This window comes from Crocuta crocuta, unplaced genomic scaffold, assembly GCF_008692635.1.
Source record: "Crocuta crocuta isolate KB4526 unplaced genomic scaffold, BGI_CrCroc_1.0 scaffold279, whole genome shotgun sequence".
Classification (NCBI taxonomy): domain Eukaryota; kingdom Metazoa; phylum Chordata; class Mammalia; order Carnivora; family Hyaenidae; genus Crocuta; species Crocuta crocuta.
Genome location: NW_027551570.1, coordinates 6,750,379 through 6,762,054, shown reverse-complemented (window position 1 = coordinate 6,762,054; position 11,676 = coordinate 6,750,379). Strand labels below are relative to the sequence as shown.

General features: G+C 39.1%; 1 protein-coding gene across 1 annotated transcript in view; it reads right to left on the bottom strand.

Moving 5' to 3' along the window:
* Positions 1-11,676, bottom strand: part of COL6A5 (collagen type VI alpha 5 chain) — an 82,694-nt gene that overhangs the window by 2,801 nt on the left and 68,217 nt on the right. The gene's annotated exons all lie outside the window — the stretch shown is intronic.

Below are 11,676 nucleotides of genomic sequence, written 5' to 3'. Positions count from 1 at the left end.
CCCCCCGCCCCCTCCCCTTTTGTTTTGTAGTAAGACTTTCTCAGTGAAGGAAACAGGGCCTTAATTTATATTCTGGTGCTAATGTCTTATCTTGCTGCAGATCAGCACTTCAAGTAGCATTGCTCTAAGCCTAAGGGATCATAAAACTATGTCCACAACTATGGGGATGATGGCTGGTTGGTGAAGCAAAGTAGGTAGCCAATATTCTTTTTACCATGAAAGAAGTGTGTCTATAAACCTAATCAAGCAAGAAGTAGAATTTTAACAGGGAAAAATTTATTGATCCCCATTTGTGCTCAACTCCATTATTAATGCTTTGTTTTTATTACTTTATTTACTCCTCACAACAATCCTTGAAAATGAATCAATTAACCTGTATTAATGTCATAAAAGCTTGATAATAGAAATAGTATGCAAAAAACACCACCATAGATAATGTTATTAACAGGGCAAATACCCCATTAGATGTTTGTGTACTTTGGGGAAAACTCCACATTACCTTTTTTATCCATTGTTGGATTTTTTTTGACAAATAAAAATTATATAAAAATTGTGAAGTGTACAATGTGGTATTTTAATAACACTACACCTTGTGTAATGATTACAACAATCAAGTTAATATTACTGGACTTGATTTACTTAAAATTTTGTTTTGAATTTTTGCATCTATGTTTATGAGAAATATTGGTGTGTACTTTCATTTTCATGTAATGCCTTTGTCTGGTTTTGCTATCATGGTAATCTGGCCTCCAAGAATGAGCTGGAAAAGAATTTTGTCTTTAATTTCCTGTAAGAGTTTGTGCAGAATTAGTATTATTTCTTCCTTAAATGTTTTGTTGAATTTACTAGTGAAGTCATTTTGGTTTGGAGTTTTTCACAAGAGAAATTTTGAACTACAAATTCAATTTCTTTAATAGGTTTAGGGCTATTTATTTATTTTTTTAAATTTTTTAATGTTTTTTATTTATTTCTGAGAGAGAGAGAGAGAGAGCAGGGGAGGGTTAGAGAGAGAGAGGAAGACACAGAATCTGAAGCAGGCTCCAGGCTCTGAGCTGTCAGCACAGAGCCCGATGTGGGGCTTGAACCCACAAACTGTGAGATCATGACCTGAGCTGAAGTCAGACGTTTAACTGACTGAGCCACCCAGGCACCCCGGTTTAGGGCTATTTAGATAACTTCTTGAATGAGCTCTGGCAATTTGTGAAAATTGCAAGAAATCTATTGCACCTAAGCTAATTTACAGGCATAATATTATTTATCATATTCTCTGATTATCCTTTAAATATGTGTAGAATATGTTTCCTCTCTCATTCTGATATTAATAGTGTCTTTTCTTTTTTCCTGGTGAGTTTATCATTTAAAAAATTTTTTTAATGTTTACTTATTTTTGAGAGAGAAACAGAGCAAGAGTGGGAAAGGGGCAAAGAGAGAGAGGGAGACACAGAATCTGAAGCCAGCTCTAGGCTCTGAGCTGTCAGCACAGAGCCTGACATGGGAGTTGAACCCACAAACCATGAGATCATGACCTGAGCCAAAGTCAGGCACCACCCAGGTGCCCCAATCAATATTATTGATATTCCAAAGAAACACCCTTTGTCTTTACTGATTTTCTCTTTTCTACTTCATTGAGTTCCATTTTAATTTTATTACTTCCTTTCTTTTTCTGCTTACCCCCGGTTCCTCCTCTTCTGATATCTTAAGGTGAAATTTGAAGTCATTGATTTGAACACTTTCTTCTTTACCAACTTAACTCTTTAATGCTATAGATGACCTTCTAAGTATTGTGCTAGTTGAATCTCACAAATTCTGGTATATTGTGATTTAAAAAAATTTTTTTAACATTTATTTAGTTTTGGGAGACAGAGAGACAGAGCATGAGCAAGGGAGGCAGAGAGAGAGGGAGATACAGAATATAAAGCAGGCTCCAGGCTCCAAGCTGTCAGCAGAGAGCCTGACCTAGGGCTCAGACTCACAAACCGCGAGATCATGACCTGAGCCGAAGTGGGCCACTTAACCAACTGAGTCACCCAGGCATATTGTGATTTTATTTTCATTCATTTCAAAATACTTTCTAATTTTCTTTCTGATTTCTTCTTTGATTATGGATTATTTAGAAGTGTTTCATTTAGTTTCCAAATACTTACGGAGTTTTTGAAGATCTTTCTGCTATTGACTTTTAATTTAATTCTGTTTTGGTCAGAGAATATAGTTGGTATGACTCTGTCTCTTAAAGTTTTGAGAATTGCTTTATGGCCCACACAATAAGGACTATCCTGGTAAGTGTTTCATGTGTATTGAAAAGAATGTGAATTCTGTTGTTGTGTGGAGTATTCTATAAATATCCATTAGGTGAGGATTTTCTACCAATTATTGAGAGAAGATATTGAAACTCTGTTGCTCTTTTTACTTCTAAAAAATCTTTTTTTCTCCTTCAGTTTTATTTTGAATTATTTCTATTGCTATATCTTCAAGTTTAGTGATATTTTCTTTTACCAAATCTAATTTGGTATTAATCCCATCCAATGTATTCTTCATCCTAGACATTACAACTTTCATCTCTACATATTCTATTTGAATCTTTTTCTTATATCTTGCATGTCTCTACTTAACTTTTTCACACATGGAATATAGTTAAAAAAACTATTTTAATATCTTTGTTGATTCTAACATCTGTGTCAGTTCCGCTTTGTTTTAGAATGATTATGGCTCTTGATTATGGTCATGTTTTCATGCTTTCTTTTGTGCCAGATATTGTGAAATGCTCCTTTTTTTGATGTGGAACACTTTTGTGTTCCTATAAATATTCGTGTTACATGCGGACATTTTGATCTTTTTGGGTCGTGCTATTGTGATTTATTTGGTGAATTCAGAGCGGTGCTTAATTTAAGGCTAATTATTCCCCATTACTGAGACAAGACCTTCCTGAGTTTTCTCCCCTCATACTCTATGAATTACGAAGTTTTCTAGGCTTGCTGGCAGCAAAAGGCTTTGTTCCTTGCCCTCTGTGAGCAACAGGGCTATTCTGTAATCTTTTCTAATGGTTCTTCCCCCAGGCTCAGGGCATTTTCTTATGCATGTACTGTCACTACTCTGCTGAATAATTAAGGGGGCCCTCTGCAGATCTCTGGGGTTCTCTCTTTTTGAAGCTTTCTCCTCTCTGGTATTTTGTCCTGGGAACGCTTACCATCTTGGTCTCCCTGGGTTCTCATCTCTCTACGTCTTCATCTCTAGGAGTGCACTGGGCTCCACTTGAATTCCTCCTTTCTGCACCATGTCAGTAGGCTGCAGCAAGCATAGGGTTTGCCTTATTTGTTTCTGCCTCTCAGGGACCAATCTTTCAATTTCTGATGTCTAGTTTTCATCCTGAAAACTATTGTTGTGTGTGTAGTGTGTATGCAGAGATATATAATAGGTAAGAACTGGCCATTTTGTTTGAGATGTTCCTATGTTCTCTTCCTTTTCAAAAAAGGGCTAAGAATTCATCATTTATATACCAGATCCTTCCTTTATCAATACACCTGCAGTAACTGAGCAGGATTTCGTATTTCGCAAGCATGTATAAAACTTGGGGGCCTCCCGTTCCCCACCAGGAACCTAGTTTCAAATTCTCCTCAGAATTTTTTTATCACGATAAATGTTTCTAATTAAATTATTAAATACGAAATAGGAAGTGCAGACAAAAGCACTTATTTTATATTCTTCCTTGCTGTGACTGCTATGTAACACATGTTAGCCCTAAAACATCACCACCAAAAACACTTCTAGAGTTCTTGGCTATAGTGTATTAGCAACAATGAAGATCAGTCAAGCGGTCATTTCTGTCATGTTGAAGTTTACCAACCTGGAGTTAATAACCACCACCTGCTCTGTCTTTAGGATCTCTGTTTTCCAACTAAAGCATTCTGGCTTCCTTATAAAGGTCAGTCAACACATTTCATTAAAGCATGAGAAAAAGTATTTCATAAATGTTTTGACAGAAGAGGAAGGTTGACTTATGTTAGTGAAATATTTTTTCATGGACGCTCATATCAAAAAGATTACTGTTTCTTTCCCCAATTGTCTCTTTATATTGGAGCAAAATCTCAATCCTTTCCAAAAGTACCCAGCAGGATTATTTTCTAATGGGGTGTATTTTTGTCTACAAAACCTATAAACATAGGCTCTCTTCCTACTTAAAGGATTAGCATGAGATTCAAGAAGCTAAATGTAGATGCTTATGGTTCCAAAACTCTAAATTAGTTGAACATAAAGAATGGTTTTTCCACTTTGAGTTAAATTTATCTTACTTAGCGAGGGTGAGCCCACAAAAAATATTTTCCTTCAAGAAAACCTGGCAGGACTGTGGATACAATATACCCATAGCTCCTAGCAATGCTGTGTATTTTCTGGAAATGTCAAGGAGCCAAATTCCCATCTTCAAGCAATGGAAGAATTTCCTCAGAATGGCAGAAGAAGAAGGGTTGGCTCACTCTATTGTGGAGGAGGCTTGGAAGGAATGAAGGATCTAGTTAGGTTTCCAGGGAAGTGCCCCTGGAGATTAGCCTAACTTTGGCCAACATGTAAGCTATAACACCATGTGTGCTCCAGTAACTCTAGGGAGAAGTGGTGGTGGAAATGGAACTTAGAGAGAAGGGAGACTCTTCAGGAGCTGAGCCATTTGGATTGGGATTAGGTATGCTATGAAGTAGCTATGCTGCTTTTCATGGTATTTCTGAGAAACCTCAGGACATGCGTGAGTTATCCAGTGATCTGCCCCTTTGTCCAGGGGCCAGAATTAGCCGTATGTTCTTCATAGGCAAGCCACATGTACAACTGAGACTACCTTATGTGCATATTTCTCCACATGAGCTATAGCTGAGGTTTTCAAGTTAACCTTGTTTTGTCAGACTTCCCATGAGGTTGGCCATGTTTTCTTTCCTGCTTTCCCACTTTCTGAGTATTTAATTGAGCATTCAGTTCACTTTAGGTCTTGTGCTCAGCTCTATGCATGCCTTCTCTCATTTAACCTTCCACAAGGCACTGTGAGGGTGGGATTATCATCATTCCCTTTCTACAGATGAGCAAGCAAAGGCTTGGAGAGGGAAAACGACTTGGCCAAGAAATGACAGCCTCTAAGGGGAAGAGGCAGAATTTGAGCCGCACTCGTGTAACTCAAGGACTGGTCATGAGATGTGAGAACATTGCAGACACATTAAGGGACACATTAACCACCTCGCCAAGGGCCCTGGGACCTGATCTGAAGAATGTGATTCTTGGTCAATTGCAACTCCTTCTGACTGAAGCCACTAGAGAAAGTTTTCTTCGAAAAGTAGGCAACTAGATGAACTAAATAAATTTTGCAATTTTGTCTTCTCTAGGCATTGTAGCACAGTGGTTTTGAGCCAAACCTTTGGAGTTTGTTTGAGTCCTGTCTCTGCCATTTGTTACCTGTGACCCCGAGTCCCTCCATATCTCAGTTTCCTTACCTAAAAAAACAAATAAACCATAACCTTATAAGGTTTTTTAGAGAATTAAATAAAGTTTGCACAATCCCTAACATATCCTCAGTACTCCACAAATATAATTTTTAGAGGGAGATAAACAAATAGAAAAGTCTCAGATATCTGAAAATCCTTCCCACATTACTGTATTTCATAAATCATAATTTCTATAAGAAAACATGCAAAGTCAGCTTGCACATGCATTCATGAGTGTGCTCTTGGAAATGAGAAACCTCATTCTGTTGTGTTTATGAATGCTTAACTACAGAGGAGTTGGCAATAATTTAGGTACCTTTCCATTTAAAACTGCCACCCCAGGCCTGTCCTCCCTCCTGTCTGCTGAGGTCACTGGCCGAGCTCTAAGCTGGGAAAGCATGGGACGGAGGCTCAAGAGGATGTGTGACTGTGTGTCATTGATTTTACTCCAAAGGAAAACACAGACACATGAAAAACTCCCTTGTTTTGTTGTATGAGGTCCTCTTTCCCCCCGTCTGCCTGAACAAGTAGAAGATGAAGGTCAAAACAGATTTCATCTTTTGCCCCCAAAGACTTAGTGAAGGTCTTAAAATAGATTTCATCTTTTGCTCCCAAAGACTTAGAATTAATATGCCTTTGTTGGCCTAGACTTTTCTAGGTGACACTTAGCCTGAAAGATTCACTCTTGCTGTCTGCTTCTTGCTCTGAAACAACAGTCTGCAGAAGGTACCAGCATACTGAGAAAAAGTGATGCATGCCTTAGATATTTAGATCCAAACCACCCAAATCTGGGATTTTGGTCTTTATGGTGTTTTTCTGTGCTCTGGCCTCCAGATGAGTTTGTAAACACTTTATAAAGTCAACTTATTCTGGCCTTATAGCCTCTGGATGAGTTTATAAGTAGGAATTATTTTTAATAAAATTAAATTTTTAAAATAGAATTGCACTACCAAAATTATTTAGAAATAAGTCTCCCAAGTGATCATGTGATTGAACTTATTCTCAAATTTGGCAACTGGATATATTTCCTCATCTGTAAATGCAGACAATGGCCCCAACAGGCAACAGGGCACACACAGATAAAAGTAAATGGGCGTGGGTTTGAACCCTGGCTCTACCACTTAAAGTGGTATGGTTTTGCTTGAAGTTCTTAACTTCTGCATGTTAAATATACTTCTCTGCAAAACACAAACTGTAATGATAATAAAAATGATAGACTTTTTGCTAAAGATGAAATGAAATCATGTATATAATGTGCCTTGCATGTGCCTGGCACAGAGTTGCACCAAGTAAGCAGCAGCTTCTGTGGTTACGATTATTCTTCAGGCATCGTTCCATCATCAAGTGAGAGAGCGCACATGGTGCTTTGAGAACTGTACCGCACGGAATAACCAAAGCATTCCATCTGCACTTTTAATTAAACTGAATACTCTCTGACTTGTGATATGTGGGGTTTTTTGTACACATAGAATATACTCGACACTGTCAGACCACAAGCTCTTTGAAGAGATGACCTCTGAGTCTTTAAAAATAACCAAAAAACCAAAACCTGTCTAACCCCCCAAAGAGACTAGCTCAGGGTTTAACTCAGAACAGGAGCGAAACACATACTTGCTACATGAAAGGACATTTGCGTAATCATGGAAAATACACATAAATGCTTAGTGCTGTCATACAGTAAGCCTTCAGTGGGGGTTGTCACTGTCACCTCCACACCACTACCAGTATCACCACCAGGATCATCACCACCCCAGTCTCATACCCCGACCTCCATCCCTGCCATCAACAATATCACTGCCACCAACATCTCTACCACCCACGTCTGCCACCACCAGCAGCAACAGCTAACAGCATCACCACCGCTGTCTTCACTACCCCCAGGGCCAACACCATCTCTACCACCACCACCATCATCACTATCACCCAATTACTACTTCAAGCATCCACATTTTATTCCATAAAAAAGAGTCCACATGAAAAAAATCTCACTAGGACTCTAGAACATTGCTTTATCACTTTCAATAAATGATTGCGTGAGACATACAGAAGCAACCGCTGTGTGTATTTGAATTCAAAAACTCAACATACCCTGAGCAATCAGTTCGCATTAGTTTTGTCCACATGCAAAACCTTCATGGAAGACAACTAAAACTGGTTGTCTTACATATCTTAAACTAATCAGGAAACTCAGTTTATCCCCCAAAGAACATCAAGATTGTTGAAATTTCCAAAAAAGTCCATAAAACATTAAAATTCAGGGGCTCCTGGGCGGCTCAGTCAGTTAAACATTGGACTCTTATTTCAGCTTGGATCATGATCTCACGGTTCATGGGATCAAGCCCTACAGCAGGCCCCACACTGACAGTACAGAGCCTGCTTGGGATCCTTTCTCTCCATCTCTCTCTGCCCCTCTCCCAGCTCTCATATGCTCTCACGTGCGCTTGCTCTCTCTCAAGTAAACATTTAAAAAATAAAATAAAATTCAGATATGACAATTTTATCACTGACCTCCTTCTTAGAATATATACTGACATGAAAGTAGAACATTCCATTGGTGTTCCACCGGGGACCCAGAAGCCAATTCTGCTGCATTTAATTCCAGTACAGATTTAAATTTAGCACAAGTCAAGATAATATATTCAAGTTCAATACACGACAGCAAAACTTAGAAGCAAGGTAAGTGTTGAACAAGAGATAAATAAATGCATTCATTGAAAGCAACATTATGAGGACACAGAAAAATCAGTATGAAGCTTGTAACAATATGTAAAACATAACATATTACATGAAAATCAGAATATCCAATTGAATGAAACTATGTAAACCTATATGCTTATGGAAAAACCAAAGAATTCTACACTACAAATAGCTGTTTGCTAAATTATTTGATTTGAGATTTTTTTTTAAATTTTTTTTAATGTTTTATTTATTTCCAGGAGAGAGAGACAGCGTGAGCAGGGGAGGGTCAGAGAGAGAGGGAGTCACAGACTGAAACAGGCTCCAGGCTCTGAGCTGGCAGTCAGCACAGAGCCCGACGCGGGGCTCGAACCCACGAACCGCGAGATCATGACCTAAGCGAAAGTCGGACGCTTAACCCACTAAGCCATCCAGGCACCCCTGATTTGAGATTTTAAAAAAATTTTTCTTTTTACATTTATTTATTATTAAGAGACAGGGAGAGATAGAGGATGAGCAGGTGAGGGTCAGAGAAAGAGGGAGACATGGAATCTGAAACAGGCTCCAGGCTCTGAGCTGGCTGTCAGCACAGAGCCCGACACGGGGCTTGAACCCATGAACTGTGAGATTGTGACCTGAGCCGAAGTCGGACGCTTAATCGACTGAGCCACCCAGGCGCCCCTGATTTGAGATTCTTAACATTTTTTTGTGCTTTTATAATTTTTTTAAAAATTAGCAGAATTTTGAGAGTATAATAGGGAAACACTGGACAGGGTGTAGAGATTGAGTCCCTATTTTGAATCTTCCTGAATGACCTTAGGGGCATGAAGTTTCTTCTAAAACAGGGTTTCTCCCATTATTGACAGTCTGACTGGATAATTCTTTGTTGTGAGGGGGAAGTCTGGGCATTGTAGAGGTTTACCAATATCCATGGCCTCTACCCACTAGATGCTAGTAACACCTTCCAGTTGTGACAACAAAAATCATCTCCAGACATTGCAGTAAGTCTCCTAAGGCAGGTTGCCCCCAGATGAATTTGCAAGAGGTAATCACTAAATACCTTTTCAGCTCTNAAAAAAAAAAAAAAAAAAGCTGATTTGTAGATTGGAAACAGATTAAAGTTAGAAAAATGAAAAACGTGAAACAAAGACTGTACAAATTCCCTTAAGCACAATTCCGAATAAGTTGAAAGGGAGAAGTGTTGCTTCTCATTCCTGGATGAAATTCATTGAAAAGAACATCAGTTGAAATCATCCTATGGCCTGAGACCCCTTAAAGCTATGAGTGAGCCCTAGGTCAAATTTGGGTATTTAATGTTTCATTACAAATTGTCTTGTTCTTCTTTAATCTTGAAAGTAGACTAACTGTATCCTAAATATTGGTTAACATAGCATGCTTGATGAATGTACTACACTTGCAAGATGCTTAGAATTAAACCACCCATTTTTCATTATATAATTCCAAAGAACTATGTGTATTTCATTGTTACGTAATTGGGAAGGACTGACTTTTCCAAAGAATTTTTATATGGCAGATGTTGTGGTCAAATGCATGATATTATCTCTACATTATCTCTATATATTTAGATCTTAAAAAGAGTTTTGTTAGATGTTAGATGGAGGGAGGGAGGGATGAGTGTTCAGTGGTCTTAGATGAATAAAATAAAATCATAATGCAGTTCACCTGGAATCCTTCAGAAACAGAAAATCCCACTTCTGTTCTGTGATACTAAATACGCAATTGCTTTCAGCTCCATTGAGAATGCAAAGCAAATCTGGTACCCCAAAGTGGTAGGGTAAGCAGTGGTTCTGAAGACACAACCTGTGTAAGAGTCATTTGTGCTGCTTGTGAAAACGCCGATTGCTGAGCCCCGGCCCCAGAGTTTCTGATTTGGTGGGTCTGAGATGAATGCTGAGAAGCTACTTTTCTAACGCATTCTCAGGGGCTGTGGTGCTGCTAGTTTAGGGACCACACTTTGAGAATCCCTGGGGTAGTGGCTCTCAAGCTTGAGGACATACAAAAATCACCAGTGGTTTTAAAGCCCATAGCCTTTTCTTCTCCACTCAAACCCCTAAAGCAGTCATTCTGAAGAGGGTTTAGCAATCTGTGTTTATGAAGGACTTTCAGGTGATTCTGATACAGACTGTCCTTTAGCTGCTATAAAGGGCCAGGAAAAGTAATGGAATTGAAGACAAACTTGGAAACCAGAGCAGGTAGTAAGAAGCATAGGGAGGGACACAGGTAGAGAGATAGTGATTGTGCTTCCTGTGAAAGATACACAACTCACCACCAGCACATGGGACTCTGGAAACTATACATTTCTTAAATGGCTCAGATTCCTGACTTTCCCCAAGGGCAGAAAGATCAGCAATCAGCCATCCGCATCAGAGTACAAATGAGTAATAAGTACAGCATATGGAGGTGCTTATCCAAGTTATCAACTTTTTTATGTGGAATACACCTGAAACTAATCAAAGCTCATCTCTCTTAGCAACTGAATACAATATCTGAACCACAATGTACTTTCCAAGGACAGCACATTATATACAGAGTTGTCAGCAGGTTTTTGTAACTGGCTAAAGATAATGAAAGAAAGGGACAGAGGGAGGAAGGAAGGGAGGAAAGAGAGGGAAGGAAAGGGAAGAAAAGAAAGGGAAAGAAGGAAAGAAGGAAGGAAGGGAGGGAAGAAAAGAAAGAAAATAGCACAAAGTCCCTAGACAATAATCTGAAACTCAGATTTATTTTAAGAGCTAAAAAATATATTTTATCCTTAGGTCTGACACTCACACTGTTTGCAACATAATAAAATCCTCCACGGAACTCCCAATATATGTCAACCCACTCCAGGAGAAATAAAGTGGGGAGGAGCAGCTAACAGTCTACATTTTTTCCTACTAGAGCCATGGGCAATTGTTTGTTCAGCCAAAATGGACCTTCTGCTGGCTACAAGTATCTCAGTTCTCTAACGTCTGGAAAACCAAATGCAAAGTCTAATATTACTGAACAATGGTTGTTAAAAATGGCAGCATGGGCACCTGGGTGACTTAGTTGATTAGGCGTCCGACTTTGCCTCATGTCGTGATCTCACAGTTTGTGGGTTTGAGCCCACGACTCTGTGCTGACAGCTAGGAGCCTGGATCCTGCTTTGGATTCTGTCTGTCTCTCTCTCTCTCTGTCCCACTCTTGCTCTGCCTCTCTCTTTCTCAAAAATAAATAAACATTTAAAAAATGGCAACAAAGGGGCGCCTGGGTTGCTTAGTCGGTTAAGCGTCCGACTTTCGCTTAGGTCATGATCTCGCGGTTCGTGGGTTCGGGCCTCGCGTCTGTGCTGACTGCCAGCTCAGAGCCTGGAGCCTGTTTCAGAGTCTGTGTCTCCCTCTCTCTCTAACCCTCCCCTGCTCACGCTGTCTCTCTCTCTCCTAGCAATAAATAAAAATATTTTTAAAAAATGGCAACAAAGATTAGTTTATTTTTCTTTTTTCCTTAAATATCCAGTCATATCTATCTTTTCCTGAAAAGATTCACATTTCTGAGTTCTTAGACT